Genomic DNA, 25,715 nt, shown 5'->3' with positions numbered 1-25,715 from the left:
CTCTAAGGTAATGTATGAGGAGTGGCCTAGTGGTTAGGGTGGTGGACTTTTGTCCTGAGGAACTGAGTTTGATTCCCACTTCAGGCACAGGCAGCTCCTTGTGACTCTGGGCAAGTCACTTAACCCTCCATTGCCCCATGTAAGCCATATTGAGCCTGCCATGAGTGGGAAAGCGCGGGGTACAAATGTAACAAAAATACATACTCTTCCTTTTGAAAATGATCCCCCATCACACACACGTTTTGTGATACATCCTATTCCAGCACCATACACAGTGCATTGCTCTCTGAGTGTTTGTATGAGACTCTGGTGCAGGCAGACAGTCCGCCGAAACACCGTCCCGTATAGAGTGTTGATTTGGTGCTTCAATAAAGATCTTCTGTTCTCCATTCACATGTGGAAGTTGTGAGTCATCCTCTACTTCTTTGGTGTTTGCTTCTCTCACGTGCAACAGGGTCAGCAACACCACATCCTGACTGCTTGCAGATGAGTGTAAGACCCACCTTCTCTGACTAGTTTCATGGTGTACAGCCACAGATTCCAGTTGATCTTTGGTTTTCCTTGACTACTTTGAGTCTAGGGATCCTCTATGCTTATTCCATGTTTTCTGTAACTCAGTTACTGTCTTTCCTACCCTTTCCATGAAATAATATTTTCTGATGTTGCTCTTGAATCTGTCTTCTTGGAGCCTCATATCATGATCTCTTGTTCTATAGAATTTTTTTTCTGTGAAAAAAGTTTACGTTTTTGTGCATTACTTATATCTTATCATGTCCTCCGGTTTCCTCTCATTGCTTTTGGTGTGGGCCATGCCTCATGTTGGTTGCCCTTCTTGGATTGCCTCCAGATTTTCTTCATTCTTTCCCACATATGACCACCAAAATTGAACACAATATTCGGGTATGGTCTAACCTCACAAACATCCTGTACAAAAGCATTTTATTTCCTTTTTTTCTACGGGTTATTCCTGCCTATACACCCTAGCATCTCTCTGCCTCTGCCCGCCACCTCATATTATTTTAATACATTCATGTCATCAGACATGATCATCCCAAGGTCCCTTGTTGGAAGAGAATGAGACAAAAGAATACAAGGATGAGAGGGGAAAATGAAGTATGGAATAGAGTAGGTGAAAGTTGAAAGATGTGAAAAACTAGAGAGGAGTGAGAAGGGATTGTAATGAAGAGAAAAGTGATAGAAGTCAAGAGAATGAAGAAGAGAGCAGGTTTGGGTTGCCGGTAATGGGCTGGCAGCAGTGGTAAATGGAGGTACTATGCTAGAAACTTAGGATGGGGGAATGTTTTACTTGTCCCCCAATGCTCACTTGAAAAAATCATATGCCCAACAGCAGAGCATGCCCGCTTGTGCCCCTGAAAACTTTAGAACAACATTGTAAACTGCTTCAGGCGATGTTCTTTGAAAAGGATGGAAATAAATTGTATAGACATAGAGAACCAAGAGTAAAACAACAAAGGAGAAATATCCTACAAGTGGTTACTCTTTATGACTAGCCACTAAGATAAATGCTTGACAATGTTTTAAAACAAGGCAAATTTCATATGCCAATGTATTTGCTTTACGGTACAATGAAAACCAACTGCCAATTTAGCTACGTAAATGATGCCTGGAAAACACCATTCCTCTATCAAATTGTATTACATACCTGGGATTTGCTCAAATGTAGGAACCCAAGGAAGAGAATGAATTCCAATCTCTGACTTGGTAATATCCGAGACAACCATCTAGATGCGCTCATTTTGCCACTAACTTGGCATAAGTGGGTGTGCCTTCTTTTTGGCAAACCAATGGGGTTTTATGCTATTATCTATAATGGAATCAGGGCACCCTGATGCCATTCTAGAATTGGTGCTCCCCGCATTGCATCAGGGCCCCAAGAAGAATGACCTCTTCAGGTACAAAAAGAACCAGTATAGATTCATCTCTTGCAGAATCATCTATTTTTCAAAAGGAACTTAAAACGTACCTATTTAATGATTATTTCTTTTAATGCAGTTATAGAATAGTTAAAGTTTATTTGTAAATTCATGGATTTCTTATTCGTTTATCTTAAACCTGTGATCTGCATTGAACTATTTTTGGTATTGCGGAATAGAAGAACCGTGAAGCATAGCATAGCCAAGCAAATATTCATTCTAAAGTATGCACATCTTTGTTTTTTTCAGCAGAGAGGTTGACCCTTTTCTGAAGAAAGGGAAAGGAAAGGGGGTGGGACTTGATATACCATCTTTCTGTGATTACAAAAAAAGGCAGTTTACATATTATATACAGGTACTTATTTTGTACCTGGGTCAGTGGAGGGTTAAGTGACTTGCCCAGAGTAACTGGGCTATGCAATGTATGCTGTCCTTAGATAATTCTTATGTAGGTTCAATATGCGGTACTTCAGTCTGCAAAGAATCCAGTTTTCTCTGCAGCGCATACAATTTTCTAATGAAAGGCAGTATAGAACATTTCAAGTAAACAATAAATAATTTAAATAAAAGTTAACCAATAATCATTTCTGAATTTTCACCCTGCCTTTCCTAAGGTGGCCTACAGCCTTATTTGAATTCAGGCACAACAAACAAACTAGAATGATGTAATCTACACACGACTAGCTTTTGAGAACATTGATCCGTTCAGCAAGTCAATACAAAAGCATCTACAGGAGGGGGCATAAGTCTTGAAAACTAGTCACACATGCATTAGGTTAGTCCAGGGGATCTCAATCCAGTCTTTGGGACACACCTAACCAGTCAGGTTTTCAGGATATCCAAAATGAATAAGCATGAAATAGATTCGCAGAGAATGGAGGTAATGTATGTAAATTTATCTCATGCATATTCATTGTGGTTATCCAGAAAACCTTACTGGCTAAATGTGTCCCAAGGACTGGGTTGAAAACCCCTGGGTTAGTCCAAAAAAAATTATTTCCTACAACCTGTGCAATGCCTCCTACACCAAGTTTTGTTCTTTGTTTTAAAGTTGGAAAGCAGTAGGTCATACAGCAAAGGTAAAAATTATACAGGGTAATTGTTTTCTTGTTCCTGTACAGAGGAAGAAATGTATTAATGGTCAAAAGGCCAGTGTTAACAAAAAACTGACAGTCAGGAGCCACTGGTGCTCTTGCACAATTGTACTTCAAATTGTTTCTTAAATGTCAGAAAGTATAATCTTTCAAAGAAAAATATGCTGCAGACAAGACCAAGTTGTGGTCTCTTAGAAGAAACTAGGCACAAATCTGGATGGAGATGAATTGTGTAATCACAGCTGCCAAACATGAAGTGTCCTCAATTTATATAAGGGACGTATTAAACTATTTTCCTTTCACATGAAATAATTTTTAACCTCAAATATTTGGGCTTGTCTGAAATGTAAGCTGAACAATGGTATTGTGCGGACCTTGTGTTGTGGTTGTGTAATTGTCGCTGCAAGTCCTGGCAGGAAGTCGAGGAATTTTCCAAATCCTAAAACACATTACCCTAGAATCAAAGACACCCTTTATTATACAAATGTCTCTCTGCTAGAAATACATGCTATAGAGGAAGAGATTTTGTTGGCATCTCAAACTAGGCTCCCCAGGAGCACAACAAGCTGGCAGTCCTGTAGAGGAAATGCTCATGAACCCTTTGCTTTTTTTCAAAGGAATTTTAACTGGGGCAAGGGGACAGGAAAATGAACTCCAAAGAGTATTTTTAAACTCTGAAAAGGGCACATTTAACCTTTCAATTACAGACATAAATTCAAATAATAGAACAATGATATAAGCATGCAAAATATTGTAATCTGAAATGTGATTTAGCCTGCCTTTTTTTTGCTAAAATGTCCATATTCAAAATGTATGATTTATCTTTAAAATCAAGCGTGGTCCTGGAAGCCTGGAGAGTGGCCAAAGTAATGGCAATTTATTAAAAGGGTTCCAGAGGTAACTCAGGAAATTATAGGCCAGTGAGCCTGATGTCAGTGCTGGGCAAAATGTTAGAGACTATTATAAAGAACAAAATTACTGAGCATATGCATAGCTACATTTCTATGAAGGAGTAAATAAACATGTGGATAAAGGTGAGCCAGTTGATATTGTGCATCTGGACATTCATTAGGCCTTTGCAAGGTGTACCTCATGAATGACTCCTGAGAAAATTAAAGTCATGGGACAGGACAGTGGCGGAACTAGGACTGAATGAGTCCTGGGCAGAAACACTGAGGGAGGCCCCTCTAACACTTTCACTTCCTAAGTGTTGGGGCAGGGGGGTTGCACATTTCCCCAAAGCGGGCATATTAGTAGTTAAGTAGTTAGAAGAAAAGTTTTTTCTACCTTGTTGTTGACAGCGTTTTGGTCCGAGTGCCTCTCTTCTGATTTGTTTCTATGTTTTTTCTTAATTCTCTCCAGGGTCTCTCTCTATGTCCGCCATCCATCTTTTCTGTGTGTCCCTATCCATCCTGTCCAGCATCTCCCTCTGTGGTCCGTCCTCCTCCCTGTCCTCCCCCTATGTTCAGCATCTCTCTACTGTGTCCCTATCCCTCCCATTGTGTCCAGTATTGCTGCTCTGTCTCCATGTTTCTATGCTTCCTCCACAACCAGCATCTCTTCTGCGACCCTGCTTCTTTCCTCTCTCTTTCCTTCCTCCTGCACCTCCCACCTCCATGGTGTGGCAATGCATCTCTCTCTACCTCCCTCTATTGGTCCAGCATCTCTACTCATCTCTCCCCTAGTCTAGTCCAGTCTCTCTCTCTTTCTTTCCCTCTCCCAGATGATATGTGGAATAGGCTTTCACCATGCTGCATCAGGGAGCCAAAATGGGATCACTTATAGAATTGCCTTCTTAGGATCTAGTTAGACTGCCTGATATGTTCCACATAGAAGAGAATTAATTATGCAATGATAAAGCCAAATTGGCTAACAAAATCCAGCTGCTCAAAATTATGTGGAACATTTGTTCAGGTTGTGAAACTGGGCCCCAAGACATTGGACAATAAAAATGTCTAACCTTTGGTGTCTCTGGCTTGATTTTATTAGCCAACATCTCTCCTTATTCTTTGGTCTCATCTGTTCCTTTGGTTTTTCTCTCTGGTGTCTTCCTTCTTTTTTTTCAGTTTCAGCTCTCTCTCTTCCTTCTTTGTCTCACTAGTGGATATTTGAATATCTTTTTTCTTCATGTATGTTTCTACACTTTTCCCCTTAATGCTCTCCCCTCTTCATCTTCATACCACTTTTTTTTTTCTACTGGAAGAAGCGGGGCTGCAGGGCCAGGGGAAAGGAGGGAAAGAATGCTGGACCAGAGTATAGAGATGCCAAGGTTGGTCCATTCCAAAGAGATTGAAGGCCAATAAAGGTAAAGGGTAAAAGGTCATGGATTTGATATACTGCCTTTTTATGGTACAACCAAAGTGGTTTATATTTATTATATGCAGGGACTTTCTTTGTCCCTAGTGGGCTCACAATCTAAGAGGGTCTTTTACTAAGGCGTGCTCACGTTTTTAGCACGTGCTAAAATTGTGGGTGCGCTAAACATTAGAGACGCTAATGCATTCCTATAGGCATCTCTAACGTTTAGTGCACCCACAATTTTAGCACGTGCTAAAAATGTAAGCGCGCCTTAGTAAAAGACACCCTTAGTTTTTGTAGTTGGGGCAATGGAGGGTTGTGACTTGCCCAAAGTCAAAGGAGCTGCAGTGGGAATCAAAACCAGGTTCCCTGGGTTTTCAACCCACTGCACTATTATTATTATTAACATTTGTATAGCGCTACCAGACGCACGCAGCGCTGAACACCTCACATAGAGAGACAGTCCCTGCTCAATAGAGCTTACAATCTAAAAATAATACAGACAGACAAGACAATTAAGGGCGAGGGGAAGTACTGGGTGAGAAGGAACAAGGGCCATTTAACTACTCCTCCACTCCACAGTGAGGTTTTTCTTGCAGTGCTTTGGGGGTATAAATTTGGCACAGTGGTGAGGGGATTGAGGCCTAAGGAAGGGCTGTTGGCTACTCTTATTGGCAAGTAATGCCTTCACATGCACCTAAAAATGGATTCCTGTATCATGGATGATATGTTACATATTTTAAACTAAATTATTTCAAGCTCTTGCCAACACTAAACCACACACGTGAGAAACAATTCAACTGTATTTAAAGATCCCTCAAGAGGCAGTGTCTCAAAACTTAAACCTGATCAGACACAAGTCTTTTATGAAGACAATCACCTTGACACAAATCAGTTCCTGCTAAATGTTCTAAAACCATGTCTGCTGTTATGAGAAACTAAAATTATAGTAAAGTTTTTATGTTACCTCAGTAAGACCCACAAACAACACAGTGAAGATGACACAAACATATTGTCTTTAGACGTTGTGTAATTAATCCAAATTTATTGATGGGTCCACATTAATAATGTGAATCAGTGAAACTCGACACGGCCGTGTTTCGGCCAACCGGCCTGCCTCAGGAGTCTTTTTGATCTTTTGTAATGGTTTGTAGAAAAAAAAACTGTCTGTTGATCAGCTGCCAGGAAGAAACTCATTTAACTGCTGATGCTGCACAACGTAGCTTTCTGAGCACTGAGCTCCATATATGAGGTTTCTTCCTGGCAGCTGATCAACAGACAGAGCCCTCCAGGGACAGAGAAATACCCAGTGTATCTGAATGCAACTCACCTTGAGCTACTATTGAAAAAAGGTGTGAGCAAAATCCAAATAAATAAATATCTTTGTGTCATCTTCCCTGTGTTCTTTGTGGGTTTGAGTTTGCAAAGTCTGTGTTTACATCGACCTCAGTAAGACCAACATATAATTTCTCGGTTGCAAAACACTAAGCTCAAACTTGTGCAAAAACACACTCATAACTTTACCATACCATAATAGCACTAATGCGCAAGACTTATTCATGAAAAGCAGCACTGTTAATATTACACTGGGCCTTAAAACACCAATACGTTACCTAGAAAACAGAACAAACAGGATTACTGCAAGATCTCAAAACAGAAACTTTATGCTAGCAGAATATCGCACCTTGGTCAGACATGCAAAATATAGACAGACCCTCAACAAATATGAAACAAGAGATGATAGAATGAAAATAGAAATATGAAGGCAAAAAACTGATCTTAAACTTCAAGAAATTAGATTCTGTTTATAGTAATACTAGAAAATTAGAAACCAAAATGCAAGATATTAGACAAGCACATTTCCAAAAGCTGACATATTCCAATTAATAAATTCAAAATAAATTTTTTTCTACTTTTATTCTTGTTGGTCCTAGTGTCTCTCCTGCTTTTTTCTGTTTTTCACCCAGTCTTCTATTTTACAATTCTTCACTTTCCATGTCTACCATCCATCTTACCTCTGCCTCTCTATCGATCCTGTCAAGTATCTCCCACAGTTCACTTTTATTTAATATACCACAAATAATAATAAAAAAACAGGTGGGGGGGGGGGGATGGGCCTGGGTCTGCCTGCCTGAAGTGCACTGCAGTACTCACTAAAAGTGCTCCAGGGACAGGACTTGTTGCTGCTATATAACCTTGGTACAGCAGTTTACACCTGAAGACTAATCTAGCTGAAAACGTCCTTTATTTGAATAAGCACGTTTACTCACAGTTAACTACAGATCAGAGGTTGTGTCCCACTGGCAAAGAGTCTCCCTGGTACTGAGATTAGCAGTAGGTCAGAGCTGGCAGAATGGTGTACACTGCCCACTTTCAGTAACGTGGGTGACACATGAAAGGGAGCTAAAACTGGCTTACAAAAATGGCCACTACCGCATGGACTACCGGAAACACAACAGGGCACACTCTGACCCAGTAAGCAGGGGGAAAAGCACCATGGGAGTAGAGCCTACCAACTACCAACATCGTGAGCATTGAACAGAAGATAGTGGAATCATGAAGCCCACTACCCTACACCCACCACAATGCATTGCTGATGTGACTCTGCACTGCGCATAACAGAAAAGGTGTCACACTCACCCGAGAGCCACATCAGAACCAGGGAAAGGCTGTTACAGGATAGAACACATTCTGCTGTCATGGAGGTGGGTACGGCATTTGAGGCTGGCATAGAGGCTGGGAAAATAAACTTTGTAAAGTGGGGTTTTTTTGGTGGGAGGGGGTTAGTGACCACTGGGGGAGTCAGGGGTGGTCATCCCCAATTCCCTCCGGTGGTCATCTGGTCATTTAGGGCACCTTTTTGGGACTTGTTCGTGAAAAAACAGGGTCCAAAAAAAGTGGCCCAAATTCGTGCTAAAAACACCTTTCTTTTTTCGATTATCAGCCGAAGACGCCCATCTCTCCTCGGCCGATAACCACGCCTCAGTCCCGCCTTCACCACACCTCCGACACGCCCCCGTCAACTTTGGCCGTTTCTGCGACAGATTGCAGTTGAAGACAACCAAAATCGGCTTTTGATTAAACTGATTTGGGCGCCCACAGGAGAAAGATGCCCATCTCCCGATTTGGGTCGAAATATGGGCATCTTTCACTTTCGATTATGAGGCGGCTAGGGAAATATCACATCAAGAAGATTAACAATATTTTGGCAGCTGTTGCTTCCACAATCAGAGGCTCCACAGGATTTAAAACTGAATTGGTGCTTTAGGAGTAACAGGCTTTGGGGGAAGCTCTTGCAGCCTCAGCCTGCAACATGCTGGCTTCAACATGCTGCCTTTTCTATCTGTAACCTTTTCAACTCCTCATTGGCTTACTTTAATAGCCTGGGCATCCAGGCTGAAGAACAGTACAAAAACCAGACAAAACGAACACCATCTTCTGGGACCCCTCTCTCTCTTTCCCACAAGTACCTTCTGAAGTAGGATGATGGACTCAGATATGAGCACAGGTGCTTCACTTTTGTAGAACCTAGCACTCTTTGTCTTCTGGATGCCTGTCAAAGTGATCTGCACAGACAAATGGTAATGTCTCTCATGAAAATGCCTTATGTTATGCTGGACTGTAGTTATGGAATACCCTGCCATTTGAGCTCAGACTCAAACCCTCATTCTCTAAATTCGAAAGGCAAAACAAGTCCTGGCTGTTGCAGTTTATTTATAACCTTTCTCATGGGCCCTCTTACTAAGACGGGTAGGCGCCTATGCGCATACAACACCTGTCAAATTAGAACTACCGCTCAGCTACCGCATGCCCCAGGTGATAATTCTAATTTTGACGTGCGTCCAAAATGCGTGGCAGAAAATAATTTCTATTTTCTACCATGTGGCACTAACCGGGAGGTAATTGGCAGTGTATGCGTGCTGACGATTACCGCCTGGTTAACGTGTAAAGTCTCAGGCCCAAAATGGACGCGCACTGATTTTTATTTTGCCGCATGTCCATTTTCAACAAAAAAAAGCCTTTTTTGCAGGCACACTGAAAAATGGACCTGCGCGCATCCAATACATGCACCTACATCAGCACAGGCCATTTTTTGGTGCACCTTAGTAAAAGGGCCCCTCAGTGACCTGTTCTTATGAGACTATACAACAACATTTATTTCCTCTTTAGCTACAAGAAATTCTTCTAGCTGCTTGGGGTCAAAGAATTGAAATTGGTTAGCCTGAAAAATCACAAAACACAAACAAGGAAATTTAAGCATAAAATTGGCACCCAAAGCCTGTATCCTTGGCCGAAAGGCCAGGAAGGCTTTACGCCTCATCTGTGTTTCTCTTGAAAGATCAGAGAACTGCGTATCTAAATGTCTAAAGGAGAGCTTCAAAACTGCATTGCGGTCTGGCTCCATGGCAAAAGATATCAGCATACTTTTCAATGAGGACTCTAAAAACGATTTGAGATTCATGTTATCCCCTTCTGGGGCCTAACCAGCAGTGGCGTTCCTAGGGGGGGGGACGGTGGGGGCGGTCCGCCCCGGGTGAACGCCGCCGGGGGGGGGGGGTGCCGCGTGCGCTTGCCCTCCGTTGTTCCATGCTTCTTCTCTGCCCTGGAAAGGGTTACTTCCTGTTCCAGGGCAGAGAAGAAGCATGGAACAACGGAGGACAGGCACGCGCGGCATGCACCCGGCCGGGGGGGGGGGGGGGGGGGTCCTTTTGCTGGGGGTGGGGCGAATCGGCGATCCGCCCCGGGTGCCAGCCCCCCTAGGAACGCCACTGCTAACCAGTATTTAAGAGGGGAATCCAACATAGAAGGTAAGGATTCTATTCTATTCTATTCTATTGTTCTCTGTTTTGTATACTGTCAACTCTTTCAAAGGATTCAAAGCAGTTAACAAAAAGCTTAGAAGAGGTAGCTATTGACAAATATAACAGATCACAATATAGTCCAAAACAGATCATCTAAAAATCCTTACCTGTTAATAAAACTCTTTTAACTAACAAGCATTGATTAAATAACAAGGCCTTCAAAGCATTTCTAAAGTATAAATAAAAAGGTAAAACCTTAATCTCCCATGGAAGTCCAAGGATGATAAACTGTGCCCAATTGAGAGCTAATTCATTGGATTAGGAGGTAGTGTTTGATATGTGCAATTAAAGGAACAGCATCCAAAATGACCATTTGTAAAAGGATGATCATGAGAGATTAGTGTGCCATGAAGAAAGAAAGAGTTTTCTGAGCTAAATCTGGACTTTACTCCTTTTAAAACTTACAAGACCTTGACTTTGAATTGTTTGTGGAGTCTGCACATTTTTCCCCCTTGTTTTAGGAGCTAAACATCTTTGCTTTGGTTCTCTGTGATTTGTGCTTCTGAGCTGCCTTCAGGCAGACCTTTTGAATAATTCTCCACATTCTTTCATGTGGGCAAGTATTTCTGTCTCTGTGCCCTTCCTCTTTGATGACATCAGTAGACAAGACACTCTTGGTGGGTTTGTCTGTTGCCCTTTCCAGATATGCCTGACAAGAGCTACAAAGCATTTTAGGAAGGAACTTGAGGAGCTCAGAATGTGTAAACAAACTTCTGAGGGATTTTGGCTTCATGGATGTGTGGCATACTAACTATCCCCAGGAAAAGCAATTATCCTATTACTCTGCAGTGCATGATACTTAATGCACGTTTGGATGTAGTTCTTGGGGATGTCTTTTGGTTAAACTCCATGGAGGATGCCTGTATAGAATCCACAAAGTGGTTAGATGACGCTCCAATATGGGGTATCTTTCATTTGGGAGAAAAATCTAAAACCAAAACTTATTGGAACAGAATATTAGAATAGATGTAGAGTGGGAGTTAGATCAATATTTGGAATTTAATGATATACCAGAAACTGCGGTGGCCTCTTTATGGGATGGCCTAAAAACTGCTCATGGAGGAACTCTTATTAAATGGGGTTGCAGGAAAAAGAGGAAGTGGGTCCAGAGGGAAGCCTTACTCCTCTCTCAAATTGCAAAGGTGGAAAGGCGCTATCAGTATTCCTGTAAAAGGTCTGATAGGAAATTACTAGTTATACTGAATCTGGAGTTGCAGGAGGTCAGGCAAATGGAAATCGAATTTCAATTAAAACAAACACAACAACAATCATACAATCATATGAGTTTGGAAATAAAGGTGGGTATTTGCTAGCCAGGAGAAAAAAAAAACAACAAAAAAAACAGGCGCAACATCAGATATTAAAAATATGTGATGGGAAGGGGGGTTTGGTCTATAAGGAGGAGCAGATCCAGGAGTGCTTTTTGGACTTTTACACACAGCTGTACTCCACTGATACTACTATCATGGAAGGTGATTTACAGACATACTTATAGGGTGTGCAGTTGCCCACTTTTCTAATGGAAGCGCAATCTTGTTTAGAAGCCCCTGTTACCTGAGGAGGTTTTTACAGTCATAACACCTACCTGTGGGCAAAGCACTGGGGTTGGATGGATTCTCTAATGCTGTTTTACAAGACTTTTTCAGTTATGTTGGCCTCCATCCTGGCTCATTTTTTTAATGCATTAAGACAAGGAGAATCCATAGGAGATCACAGTAACACCACAGGTATCCTATTCTCTGAGACAGCACAGTTTGTGGGTCTTACAGACCAATTTTTCTTATTAATATTAATCTGAAGATATTGGCAAAGTTGTTGGCTAATATTTTGGCCCCTTGGATGACCTCGGTAGTCCTTTTAGATCAGGCTGGGTTTGTGCCTGAGCAGCAGACTTTGGACAATATTAAGAGGGTCCTCCACCTCATGTGAGTAGTGCAATCAGAGAACATTACAGCCTTGTTGCTGGCCATTGATGGGAGAAGGCATTCAACTGGGTGTACTGGCATTTTCTATTTTGAGGAAGGTAGGGGTGGGTGATGAGTTCTGCATCTGATTGAACACCTTATATGCTAACCCCAGAGTGTGTATTAAAGTTAACTGGGGATAAATATCTACTTTCCCATTGGGCAGGGTTACACGACAGGGGTGCCCTTTGTCACCTTTGCTGTTTGCCCGTGTCATGGAACTGTTTCCCATATGCTTAGCAAACCTGATATTAAAGGGCTCTTAGAAGGCTTTTATACAATTTCCCTCTTTGCGGATAATGTTGTTTTATCTTTGACTTAACCACATATGTCCCTTCCTAGTTCTGCATGAGATGAGGGATTATGGCACTGTATCAGGCTTTAAGGCAAATATTAATAAACCAGAAGCACTTAACCTTACTTTGGAATAGAAGGTATTAGAAAATCGTAAGGCTAATTTTCCTTTGGAATGGGTAACTCATCAGCTCAAATATTTGTGAGTGAAGTTTACTCCTTTTATTGACCAAATCTTTTTGGCTAATTATGTCCCCTTGGTGAGGCAGATACAAACAAACCTTAGAGAGAGGAATAGAGGTCCCTATTCTTGGATGGGCAAGGTGGCAATAGTGAAAACAAATATCCTGCCTAGGTTTTTATATTTATTTTGCCTATTCCGGTTCCTTTTAAGTCACTGGAACAGTGGCAACATTTATTATCTCCCTTTATATGTAGATCTAAGTGATCAAGAATCTCTAGGGCTACTCTTATGAAACATAAAAACTAGGAGGCCTGAGGGTGCCAAAAGTAAGTCATATTATATTGCAGCACAAATTTGCCACATGCGGGAGTGGAGACATAGTATCCCTCATAAACCTTTTATTCAAATAGAGCAATACTACATTAAACAATCCCCTATTTATGAAATGCCTTGGGGGTTGTATGCAAGTTTAGATAATCCCTTGCTTAGACATGTCCTGAAGCTCTGGTGAAGTTCCACTGTGGGGGTTTTTGGTTAGCAGTGGAGGTCCTGGTCTCTCTAGTGTTGGGAGTGGAAACATCTGTTAGTGATCCTCAGCTCTCTAGGAATTTGTACCAACTTTTTCAGGACGGGAAATTACAAACTTTTGAGGCCCTTTGGGTGGCCTTTCAGGTGCCTTCATCAGATTTCTACTTTTATTTAGGTTTGAGGCATTGACTCTCTTCTGGTCTGTGGATTAAAAACTGGTTGAAGAATAGGAAACAGAGTGTGGGGTTAAATGGGCAGTATTCACAATGGAGAAGGGTAGTTAGTGGGGTTCCTCAGGGGTCTGTGCTAGGACCGCTGCTTTTTAATATATTTATAAATGATTTAGAGATGGGAGTAACTAGTGAGGTAATAACATTTGCTGATGACACAAAGTTATTCAAAGTCACTAACTCGCGACAGGATTGTGAAAACTTACAGAAGGACCTTACGAGACTGGGAGGCTAAATGGCAGTTGACGTTTAATGTTAAGTAGTAGTAGTAGTAGTAGTCATGCAAGGTTCCACATTAGGAGTTACGGACCAAGAAAGGGATCTGGGTGTCGTCGTCGATAATACACTGAAACCTTCTGCTTAGTGTGCTGCTGCGGCTAGGAAAGCGAATAAAATGTTGGGTATTATTAGGAAAGATATGGAAAACAGGTGTGAGGATGTTATAATGCCGTTGTATCGCTCCATGGTGCGACCGCACCTTGAGTATTGTGTTCAATTCTGGTCGCCGCATATCAAGATATAGTAGAATTGGAAAAGGTGCAGCGAAGGGCGACTAAAATGATAGCGGGGATGGGACGACTTCCCTATGAAGAAAGACTAAGGAGGCTAGGGCTTTTCAGCTTGGAGAAGAGACGGCTGAGGGGAGACCTTGATAGAGGTATATAAAATAATGAGTAAAGTGGAACAGGTGGATGTGAAGCATCAGTTCACGCTTTCCAAAAATACTAGGACTAGGGGGCATGCGATGAAACTACAGTGTAGTAAATTTTATGTGTCAACATTTTTATTGATGATTCCACCTGGTAACACATAGAGTACATACACAACAAATTGTAAAGCTATCGTTCTTATGTACATTAATCTTAAGTTGCTATCATCAGTTTTTGTTTTATAACAGTACCCTCTCTTATCCCCCTCCCCCCTTACTACCTTCACTTTTGCCATGTACACTGAAAGAAACAATAGTCAGCATGTTACATTAAACTCAAACCGTACTTCCAATAGTAACACCTTACATTATTCCATGATTGAACCCCTTATTACTACAGTGTAGTAAATTTAAAACAATTCGGAGAAATTTTTCTTCACCCAACGCATAATTAAACTCTGGAATTCGTTGCTGGAGAACGTGGTGAAGGCGGTTAGTTTAGCAGAGTTTAAAAAGGGGTTAGACGGTTTCCTAAAGGACAAGTCCATAAACCACTACTAAATGGACTTGGGAAAAATCCACAATTCCAGGAACAATATGTATAGAATGTTTGTACGTTTGGGAAGCTCGCCAGGTGCCCTTGGCCTGGATTGGCCGCTGTCGTGGACAGGATGCTGGGCTCGATGGACCCTTGGTCTTTTCCCAGTGTGGCATTGCTTATGTACTTATGTATAAAGACATGGTGCTTTGGGATAGAAATCCTTTGGAGATTCTGTGGTTATAGAGCGAATCTTCTAAAAGATTAATATAATATCTTTCTAAAATAGTTAAGCATTATCAGTTTATTAAATTACCATATATGAAGGCCTGGGAGTTAGAATTGGGTGAATCTATTACTAGGCATCAGTGGCAAGAGATGGAAAATTAGATTCCTCATATTAACTGACATTAAATATAAATCCACGTATGCATCCAGCTTCTCCTACATAAGCACGCAATTGTGGAATGCACTACCAAAGGCCATCAAAACAATGCACGACCAGACAATCTTCCGTAAACTACTAAAAACCAACTTGTTCAAGAAGGCATACCATAAGGATACAACCTAAACACTAGACATTTAGACTTTACATGAACTGGACAAGTCTGGATGCTCACACTAAATTGATGCCATCGATGTGAACGAAATCAAACAATCCATGCACTGACACTTTATCTCTCATACCGGAAAAGAACTCGCTTTAGTTAATTAACTTATTGCTATTACCAACTCCATCACTCAGGAATTTCAATGTAACACCACCATGTATATAACCTTCTTTACTGTAATAATACTTGTAATCTCTATCCGGAAATGGCGATCGCCATTACGGTATAATGTAAGCCACATTGAGCCTGCAAATTGGTGGGAAAATGTGGGATACAAATGCAACAAATAAATTAAGGAACCGGGATTAAAATTACTGATGCAGTAGTATGTTACTCCCTAGACAATGCAAAAGAAGGGATTGGAAGCTAATCCATCTTGCTGGAGACAATGTGGAGGTGTAGGCTCTCTGCTTCATATGTGGTGAGTGTCCAATAGTTTCCTCCTTCTGGCATTCAGTCCAAGCAGCATTTGTCACATCTGGGTGTAACATTGAGTTTACCAGAGCATTCTGTTTGCTGAATGTATTTCCAGAGACTTTTGATGTAGGTTTACAATTAGTATTGAAGGGCTGTATGAGCACGGCCAGATCGGTTATTACTGCAACTTGGAAAAGTGGCTTCAGAGGCTTAAATACATGGTATTGATGGGAAAAGCTGACAGCTTCGGTGTCAGAGATCACAGGACTTTAAACAGTCATGTGATTTAGTACAAGCTTATTTTAGCATTAGAACATAAGAGTAGCCATACTGGGTCAGACCAATGGTCCATCTAGCCCAGTATCCTGTTTTCCAAACAGTGGCCAAGGCAGATCACAAGTACCTGGCAGAAACCCAAATTGTGGCAACACTCCATACTACAAATCCCAGGGCAAGCAATTGCTTCCCATATCTGTCTCAATAGCAGAGTATGGACTTTTCCTCCAGGAATTTGTCCAAACCTTTTTAAGTAAAGAGGTGTGTTAGCCGTGTTAGTCCACTCTTAAAGGTAATCAATAGAAATCAAACAAAATTAAAACATGGAAAAGAAAATAAGATGATACCTTTTTTTATTGGAGATAACTTAATACATTTCTTGATTAGCTTTCAAAGGTTGCCCTTCTGAATCAGATCAGTAATAAGCAAATGTGTTAGCTGACAGTGTATATAACAGTCCCTCATGGATGGTCTAGCAGGGTGGGTAGGGGATGTGCATGGGGACTTCAAAGCATTCCATACACTAACCGCTGTTATCGCCTCCTCCGGCAAAGAGTTACAGAACTTAACTATTCATTGAGTGAAAAAATATTTCCTCCTATTTGTTTTAAAAGTATTTCCATGTAAATTCCTCAAGTGTTCCCTAGTCTTTGTGCTTTTGGAATGAGTAAAATATCAATTTACTTCTACTCGTTCTACACCACCTCAATCACATCTCCCCTCATCTGTCTCTTTTCCAAGCTGAAGAGCTCTAACCTCTTTAACCTTTCCTTATACGAGAGGAGTTCCATCCTCCTTATCAGTTTTGTTGCTCTTCTTTGAACCTTTTCTAATTCCGCTAAATCTTTTTTGAGATACAGTGACCAGAACTGAACACATTACTCAAGGTGCGGACACACCATGGAGCAATACAAAGGCATTATAGTATTTTCGGTCTTCTTCACCCCTTTCCTAATAATTCCTAGCATGCTGTTTGCTTTTTTTGCCACTGCCGCACACTGAGCAGAAGATTTCAGTGTATTATCTACGACGACACCCAGATCTTTTTCTTGATTGCTGATCCCCAAGGTGGACCCTAGCATCAGGTAACTGTGATTCGGATTGCATCACGTTGCATTTGTCCACATTAAATTTCATCTGCCATTTGGACGCCTAGTCTTCCAATTTCCTAAGGTCTTCCAGCAATATTTCATGAGCCGTGTTTCAGCCCACAAGTCCTGGATGTTTAATAAAGGTGCAAGTTTGTACATTGTCTGCTGTCCCCCCTTTTTTTTTCATTGCCCTTGTTGTGACTGACCATTCTCCTCTCTAATCAGAGCCACATTTTAACATTTCACTATGGGGCCCTTTGTATTTATATTATGATGGGGAAACCAATTTGGGTACCTAGGGCACATCAAAGGGTTAATCTTCCCTTGTGCTATTGGAAAGACTAACTATTTAGGCCTACTGTATGTTTGTGTCTCTTAATTAGTCCTTAATTCACATTGCCTCCTCTCCTACAACTTACTAAAATTTCTTCTGAAAATCCAGATAAACCAACTTTATTCAGATGTTTACATCTTCAAAAATTAATCTAACACTAGAAAGTTAAGTCTTTCTTTTTTTTTTTTAAATCCATATTGGCTTTCCCCCATTAAACTGTAGGTATTCATATGGGCAGAAATTTAGGTTTTTAGAATACCTTATAATATTTTGTTCAGCAACACCACTACTATGTAATTTTCCAAATCACCTCTGGAGCAATTTTTAAAAACTGGCATTGCACTAGCCATCTTCTAATGGTAATGGTAAATCAGTTTTCTATCCCACTATTACCTCACAGTTCTAAGTGGGTTACAATTTTTAAGAAGTCAGTTTCATTTAACTGGGAAGAAAGGCCCTAATAAATTCAATAGTTAAAAAATACATATTAACTAAAGAAAAGAATAATTACTGATTCCAACAATTAGAATGAGATACATATTTCTGAAACAAGAGAGTTTTCAAAATTTTCCTAAAAATAATACAAGACTGAGAAGATTGGAAAATAGATGTGATCATCTACTATAATAAAATGCACCCTCAACATTCTGAAGCTGACTCTGTGGCTTCAAGGGTTTGTAAGTTTGAAGCTCTGTAACCACTTTTAGTCACGTCTCTCTGCCCCGCCCTCGCGTCAAAACGTGATGACATCGAGGGCAGAACACAGAGTGAAGGAATCGCTGCACCGTTGCCAGGCAATGGTATGCAATGTCAGACGCAAGATGGACCTATCAGAGGGAAGTGTAAGAAAAGAAGGGAGGAGAGTCACAGGCAAAGGGGTCACTCATTATGTGTGGAGCAGGAGACCAACATCGCTGGAAAGAGAACAACATTGGTTTATTTTTCTTTCTTTCCACTGTGCTCCGATTATAGGTGTTGCTATCTGTTCAATGTTTACCAAAGGTATGAGGGACTTATTTGTACCTTTTTCTTTCCAATGTGTGTTACGGTGTAGTGTGGTCTGATTATACCTGTTGCTATCTGTTCAAAGTTTGCAAAACTTTGCCAAAGGTATTAGGGACTTATTAAGGGGACTTCTGTTGCCCATATTTGTTGCTGCTGTTGGTATGTACTGCGGGTTTTTAGTACGGATTGGAAAACCTTCTTAATATGGACTGCAGTTTTTCAGGCATTGCGTTCTGAGCGACTTTCGGTTACACTTTTTCCGGGATTTCCCAGTGCACCGGCACATCAGTGGCCACAACAAATTACAAAAATACCTTATTTGTAGGCATTGCACTTTTCCAGCCATTGCGATCTGATCGGGTCTGGGTTACACTTTTGCCAGGATTTCCCAGTGCGCCGGCACATCAGTGCGCACGCCAAATTGAAAGAAAAAAAGGGGGGGCCGAACGAAAAAACAATACAAATACATACAAGAATACAGATCTCATTTTACTCCATCTTACACATAATACAAGAATTAAAATTTTTCTTTCACATCACAACACATTTCTCCTAACAATTCCTTTCTAAACATTAATTGCAGGAAACCAATACCTTGCTAGCGCCCGCTTCATTGGTTTCAGAAACAGGCCTTTTTTTCCTAGTAGTCCATAATCTTGCCGCTTGAAATGCCAACCCTAATTCAAAGAGATGTAATTTCCTTTTCCTTTTGATAATGGGAAAGAATAACCTACAGTACCAGTGCATCTTGTTCTCAAAGCATAAGTAAATATAAAATGTGAGTATATGTAATCTGGTGCCAAGCCGTGTAGAAGTTTAAAGAGAAAATACACCAGTTTGAAATAAATTCTGGTCTCAATAGGCAGCCAGTGTAATGTTAAATAGCTGGAAGTATTGTCAGGTCAAGGATTACTTCAGCTTTGAGCTCTTTCAGAACTTTGGCATGTATATCATTTGGATCTGGTGATTTATAACTCTAGTTTACCAATTTGCATTATTTTATCTTTCAGGTTCACCTGATTTGTTTCAGCTTCTTTAAGTCATCACCATCAAATAATGTTTCACATATGGTGTCTTTTAGCCATTTTCCTCAGCAAAGATCAAAGCAAATTTAGTTTTTCTGCTTATGAATGCTCCTTTTACCCCTTGGTCATCTAGTGGCCTAATTGACTCACTCACAGCTTTGAGTTTCTTTCTATGGTAAGTTGCACCTTGATAATGGCTATGATAGTTCTGCAAGAGATATGTCATGAGTGATCTGAAGATCAATATTTATCCGGCAGTTCTTACCCAGTATTTGCTAATGATTCCTCTTTATTGGCTTTTTGTAACTGGGAGCCTGTGTTGTGGTCGGATCATTATTGTACATTTACTCTGAAACTTTCCTCTTCCCATTCAAAGTTAAATCCTTTTTGAAATACTAGAGTTGGGAGAGGAAGATCTGATCTTTGGTTGTTCCTCTCTTGAATGCAACCGAAGTTGATCCAGCTGTTCTGTTATCTAATTGGAATTATTCCACTTTGAAAGTTCTAGATGTTGTTGCTCCTGAAGGTGAGTGTAGTGGAACAGGTAGACGTGAATCACTTGTTTACTCTTTCCAAAAATACTAGGACTAGGGGGCACGCAATGAAGCTACAAAGTAGTAAATTTAAAACGAATTGGAAAAAATATTTCTTCACTCAATGGGTAATTAAACTCTGGAATTCGTTGCCAGAGAATGTGGTAAAAGCAGTTAGCTTAGCGGGGTTTAAAAGGGTTTGGATAGCTTCCTAAAAGAAAAGTCCAAAAGCCATTATTAAATTGGAATTGGGGAAAATCCACTGCTTATTTTTAGGATAAGCAGCATAAAATGTATTGTACTGTTTTGGGATCTTGCCAGGTACTTGTACCCTGGATTGGTCACTGTTGGAAACAGGATGCTGGGCTTAATGGACCTTCGGTATGTCCCAGTATGGCAATACTTATGTGTTTAAGGTGGTGAGATGGTGATATTGACATCTCTGCCGTCTTTAACACAGTTAACCATGAAATATTACTAAATCTATTATCTAGCCATGGATTGGTGGACTCTATTTCTTTAGTTTGTCTTTCTTATCAAACAGACAGTATTATATTTTAAAGGATAGAGATTTTACAACTCATTGGACCCCACGATTCACCTATTTCTACTTTACTATACAACCTTTGCATGAGCATTTTGGGATAGAATACTTTGGTGTCTGGAGAACTGTTAATGTCTTACGTTGATTATATCTTTCTTTAAATTCTGGTTAGGCAGAGTGTTGACTATTTCATCTACTGTTTATAAAAACATTAAAGAAAATTGTAGATTGGACTATTTACATGCGACTAAAATTGAATGCAGAAAAACCAAAGATTCTATGATTCAGTTTACAACATTCAAACATTCCTCAATCTATTCTTATGGAAGAAGGGAAAACCTTAAAGGTGGAATGAGAGTCTAGAGTCCTGGGCATACTTCTCGACTCTTCTTTGTCAATAAATCAAATATGTAATTTGGAGGTCCTATTTTAAACTTAAACAACTTTTGATTGCTGCACTCTTATTTTCTGCATGATCATTTCAGAGTTATTGTATAATTGTCCATATTAGCATTATTGGACTACTAGTAAAAAAGGCCCGTTTCGTAAACAAATGAAACAGGCGCTAGCAAGGTTTTAGAGAGAGTGAGAGTGTGTATATGTATGCGTGTCTGTGTGTGTGTGACACAGAGAAAGTGGGTGTGTGTGTGTGTGTGTGCAAGAGTAGTGTGAAAATGACGTCAGCAGTGAAATTGTACATAGGACAGCTGAACCATTTGGGCGTGTTTGTGTGTCTTTGTGAGAGAGTGTGTATATGTGTGTGGGTGCGTGTGTGTGTGAGTTACAGACAGTGTAAGTGTGTGTGTGTGTGCATCTGTCTGAGAGAGAGTGTGAAAGGGTAGGGTCAAAATGAAGAGTCTGCATTATAATTGTACATAGCACAGCAAAAAACATTTGAGGCAGTTCTTGCCTTATCTCCCCTGCCGCCCCCTCCATACCCGATTCTTTCCTGGTCTTCCATCCCATTTGTGTCCCGTGTGTGTGTGTGAGAGAGAGGTGCTAGCAGTCCCTGTGATAGTGGCAGGTCATTTGCTCATTATAGCCAGGTAAGAGTGAGAGTGAGTGTGTATGTGCCGGTTTTTTCTTTCCTTCCTATGCCTTCCGTGTCCGTTGTTTGTGTGGAGAGCAGAGATCTATATGGTGCATTTCTTCCCACATTGTGAAAGCTAAGGACGTATTATTGACTATAGTGTTTGTTTTTCGTTGGTTTTTGTTGTATGCTACTTCTTAGCTGTCGGATTTTTGTACTTCCGATGTTGAATAGCGTTTGTTTTGGTATGGCGTTTTGTCAGGGGAAAGCACATACCGTGTTCTTAAGCATGGCGTTTTGTCAAGGGAAAGCACATACTGTACTGTGATCTTAAGCATGGCATTTTGTCTGGGGAAAGCACATACCGTGATCTTAAGCATGATCTTCCAAATTTGAATCGGCTTCCAGCGAGTTTCGTCGTCTACTTGCTGTTCTTGAAGTTCCCGGTTTGTGTTCTTCCTTCTGCTCCCTTGATCCGTAGCCTTGTTGCGTGATTGGTCCTTTTAGCGTTGCTATTGACGTTGCGTAGCAACTGTGTGCTGCTGGTTTTCTTTGTTCCACGATGTGTCGTTCGTTACGTACCATTGCTTAGTAATGGGTTCGTGATGTGATTGGTTGTTTGTCATTGGTCCGCCCTCGACGTCATGACGTTTGACGCGGTGGGCGGGGCAAACACTCATGGGCGAATTCTGGGTTTCACCACCATGCATTTGGAATGTTGGGACTTGTGGAGGCTTCAGAACGTTGGAGGTGCATTTTATATAGAGAGATGGTAACTCCTTATATATTTAGGTGCAGCAGCGAAGCATGTTTTTAAGCTTCAGCTGGTTCAGAACTCGGCAGCAAGGTTAATCTTTTGCAGGTCTAAGTTTGACCATGTTTCTCCCTTATTGGTCAAGCAGCATTGGCTGCTGGTTCAGGCGAGGACTTCCTTTAAAGTATTGTTTCTGGTTTTCAAACTATTATACAGCATTTGCCCCAAGGATTTATCACAAAAAATTAAGGTTTTAAACAATAGTTTAACCTCTTGGTCATACAATCATCTTGCTTTGGCTTTTCCTTCTGCTAAGCATGTCAGATTTAAATCAATCTTTTCGTATTCTTTTTGCTTTTCGGCTGTCCATCTGTGGAACAGCCTCCCTGTTGAAATTCATCTTTTAAAGAATTATTTTAACTTTTGTAAGGCTTTGAAGACTTATTTGTTTTCTCAATGTTACTGTTAATAGTGTTAAAAACATTTTTACTTTCTTGGCGTGAATTATGTTTTAGCTTTCTGTTAATTATTCTCTTTGTTATTCCTGATGATGGTATGAGTGCTATTTTAGTTTGATACCTTGCCTTTATAACATAAGTTTCTTTCCAAATTCTCTTTTAGCTCATTATATTGTTTTACATCTAACTTGACAATGCTGTCCTATATTCTTCATTATCTACTTTCCATTAGCCTCTTACTTCATCCTATAACCATACAGGAAAATCCTTATGAGTCAGATCAAGGTTGATTGAGCCCAGCATCCTGGTTCTGATGAAAGCCAGTCTGAGTCACAAGAACCCAGAAGATTCCTAAAAGAAGATCATACTGGCAGTCCTTTTGTCATCCTTTGATATTCTTTTTAAATGTGTAGAATCCATTTGGGTGTGGGCTTTCAAGATGATATTCCTAAACGGTTTTCACTCTTTATAGAAATTTAACTTTAAAGGGAAAACCTCCCCTAAAGAGTGGTTGTAAATGTTCTCATTTTATCAGTTATGATGATTTGATAAAAATTAGGGCTGTTGATTGATTGATGTTAATCACAGTTAACATGCAAATCTCAATGGCAATCAAAATTAACACTTGACCACCCTGGGCTGAATTGAGCATCCAATCCTCCTTCTAAAGCTCTTCCCCAACAGCATCCGTCTTCTGATTACCCCCCTTCCTGGAACATCCACCGCTGCTGAAGTTCCCCACCCCCCAGATCATCCCCCCTGCTGAGGAAACCTCCACACTTGACATTCACCCCTCTCCAGAAGAGGGAGATGGATGCTTTGGGAGAGGATAGATGCTCCCAACCCCCCCCCCCCCCCCCCCCCGAACTGTGATTAAAATGCAATTAACTGTAAATAAATGTTTAATTGGGTGAGTGCAATTAAAATTTTTTCATCAAACAGCTATAATAAAAATGCTTTCTAGTGTTTTAGGTTTAGTGGAAAAATACCCATGTTTCATCAGAAACACAATAATGAAAAACATAGAATACAACGAAATCCAAACAGCTGCACCAGTAAGAACCAGCATCATTTCAGTTGTGTATGTTGGACTTAAAAATGGATTTGTTATTCCCAAACATCTTGGGAAGGGAGGGATTAAATGAAACTTGTGAATGTTTCTTGGAAGGGTCTCCAAGTGCAGTTTGTACACTGCAACCCTACTTGTTTAACTTTAAAGCAGGATTTCAACATTAGTGGACTTCTAAAGTGAAGAACAGAAAAGTCATTATTAAAAAAAAAAATCATGTAAACACTAAACACACTTCAAATTCAGAAGCTGAATCTGCAACTCTGTTGAAACCTGAGCCACGTTCATCCTAAATACTTGAAGGAAGCAAAAACACACCTACAGTTTGCATTTGGCTGTGAGGAATCATGGTCAGTTAAAAATCTTTATTAAACCACATTTGAAAAGTTAAGAACGTTACATTCAAAAAGCCTAGCTCAAATGGTACAGGCTTCCTGCTACAAGAACAAACTTATCCAGCTTGATATTTGATATATTTGAGCAAATTTCCAGTATTTTTTTTCACAGATCTGAACAGAAACATCTCACACAGTACTATATAACTCAGCACCTCGGGAAGATGTTCTTTTCAAAAGAGCAACTGCCAGTCACTCCATATAAATTCTGTTTGATTGGTACTGCTCTAATGATGAAGGGAAGAAGGAAAACACAGCTGTGTGTTCAGATTGTACCCGCAGCTTACATAAAACATGTGTCTTTATAACAAGTAAGCTGTCTCTTGACACAATCTATATGAGATGGTATGTTTTCTAGTCAGTTTATACAATCACAGGAATTTCTATAGCGACAAAGGTTATAATCAATACAACACTGCTCTCTACCCATTCGATCCGGGCTTTTGTAGTATGCAGTATAACAATTATGCGAACTTGCTACAGCCAACTGAAATATTGTCTTATAGACAAACATTTGAAAGGAAATGTTTAAAAACTGTGAAATACAGCATAGCAGCTAAAAGCGAAAATATAGATTATTTAATGATACTTATATTGCATTCACAAGTTTTGACCACCATGGAAGAAGCAGGAATTTATATATTTATTGGAGCCCTGGGTTTAATGTGGAACATCATTCTGCTAAGGGCAGCATTATTTAATTTCAGTAACATTCATAAAATACCAAATAGTTCAAGAAGTTTGGGAACAGACTTATAAAAGTTACAAGCACAATGAACTTCAATGATATGCATGTATTTTTACATAAAGCAACATGATATTAAGTAAAAGTGAATATGTTGGTACTGCACACATGCCAACATATTCACTTTTACTTAATATCATATTGCTTTATTACCTCATTAATTTGGACTGCTAATCTGCAATGCAACTGACAAAAGGCTCACCAAAGATTTGCAAGAGTTTCAACAACTAAAACAAAAATAAATAAAATAATAAAAAGGTGGCTTTGAATTCACACCAAACAAATCTTGCGATCCCTGGGGCACTTAGGTCAGCACATTTTGGACTTTCAGCTGTGTAAACTAGACTGGTGTGGATTTTACCTGTGTAAAAGCACCAACATAGCTGGCTTGGATCACTGGTATAAAAAAAAAACTTTAAATAAATATATTACACATGCATTTGATCAAACTGTTCTCAAATTTTATACAAGGAAATAACAAAAATACAAAAATCTGCTTAGCGCAATAAACTTAGAAACTATTAATATATATTTGCTCTAAAACATAGAATGCTGTTTGTGTAATTATCAAGTCACTTATAATGTATATCAATTAGGCCTCACAAGCTAAGGGTACCAACTACCCTGTTTCCCCGAAAGTAAGACATCCCCCGAAAATAAGACCTAGTAGAGGTTTTCCTGAATTGCTAGATATAAGGCCTCCCCCGAAAGTAAGACCTAGCAAATTTTTGTTTGAAAGCAGGGCCGCCGAGAGCCGGACAAGGCCGCCCCCGGGCCGCCCCCCCCACCCAAGGTCGCCGGGCCCCCCTTCACCCGCCCTCCGTCGCTCCCGGAACTAACTTTAAACGCCTCC

The 25,715-nt window shown here is 40.3% G+C and overlaps 1 long non-coding RNA gene across 1 annotated transcript; it reads right to left on the bottom strand.

The window, feature by feature from the left end:
* Positions 1-3,456: 3,456 nt before the first annotated feature.
* Positions 3,457-25,540, bottom strand: LOC115465680. Its single transcript, XR_003941447.1, has 3 exons — positions 24,373-25,540; positions 7,593-7,602; positions 3,457-3,467 (listed from the first exon to the last, which is right to left on the bottom strand). It is a non-coding gene; the product is annotated as an uncharacterized LOC115465680 (long non-coding RNA).
* Positions 25,541-25,715: the final 175 nt, after the last annotated feature.

This window comes from Microcaecilia unicolor, chromosome 3 (genome assembly GCF_901765095.1).
Source record: "Microcaecilia unicolor chromosome 3, aMicUni1.1, whole genome shotgun sequence".
NCBI classification, from domain to species: domain Eukaryota; kingdom Metazoa; phylum Chordata; class Amphibia; order Gymnophiona; family Siphonopidae; genus Microcaecilia; species Microcaecilia unicolor.
The sequence above is the reverse complement of the archived record's forward strand: the minus strand, read 5'-3'. Positions and strand labels throughout refer to the sequence as shown.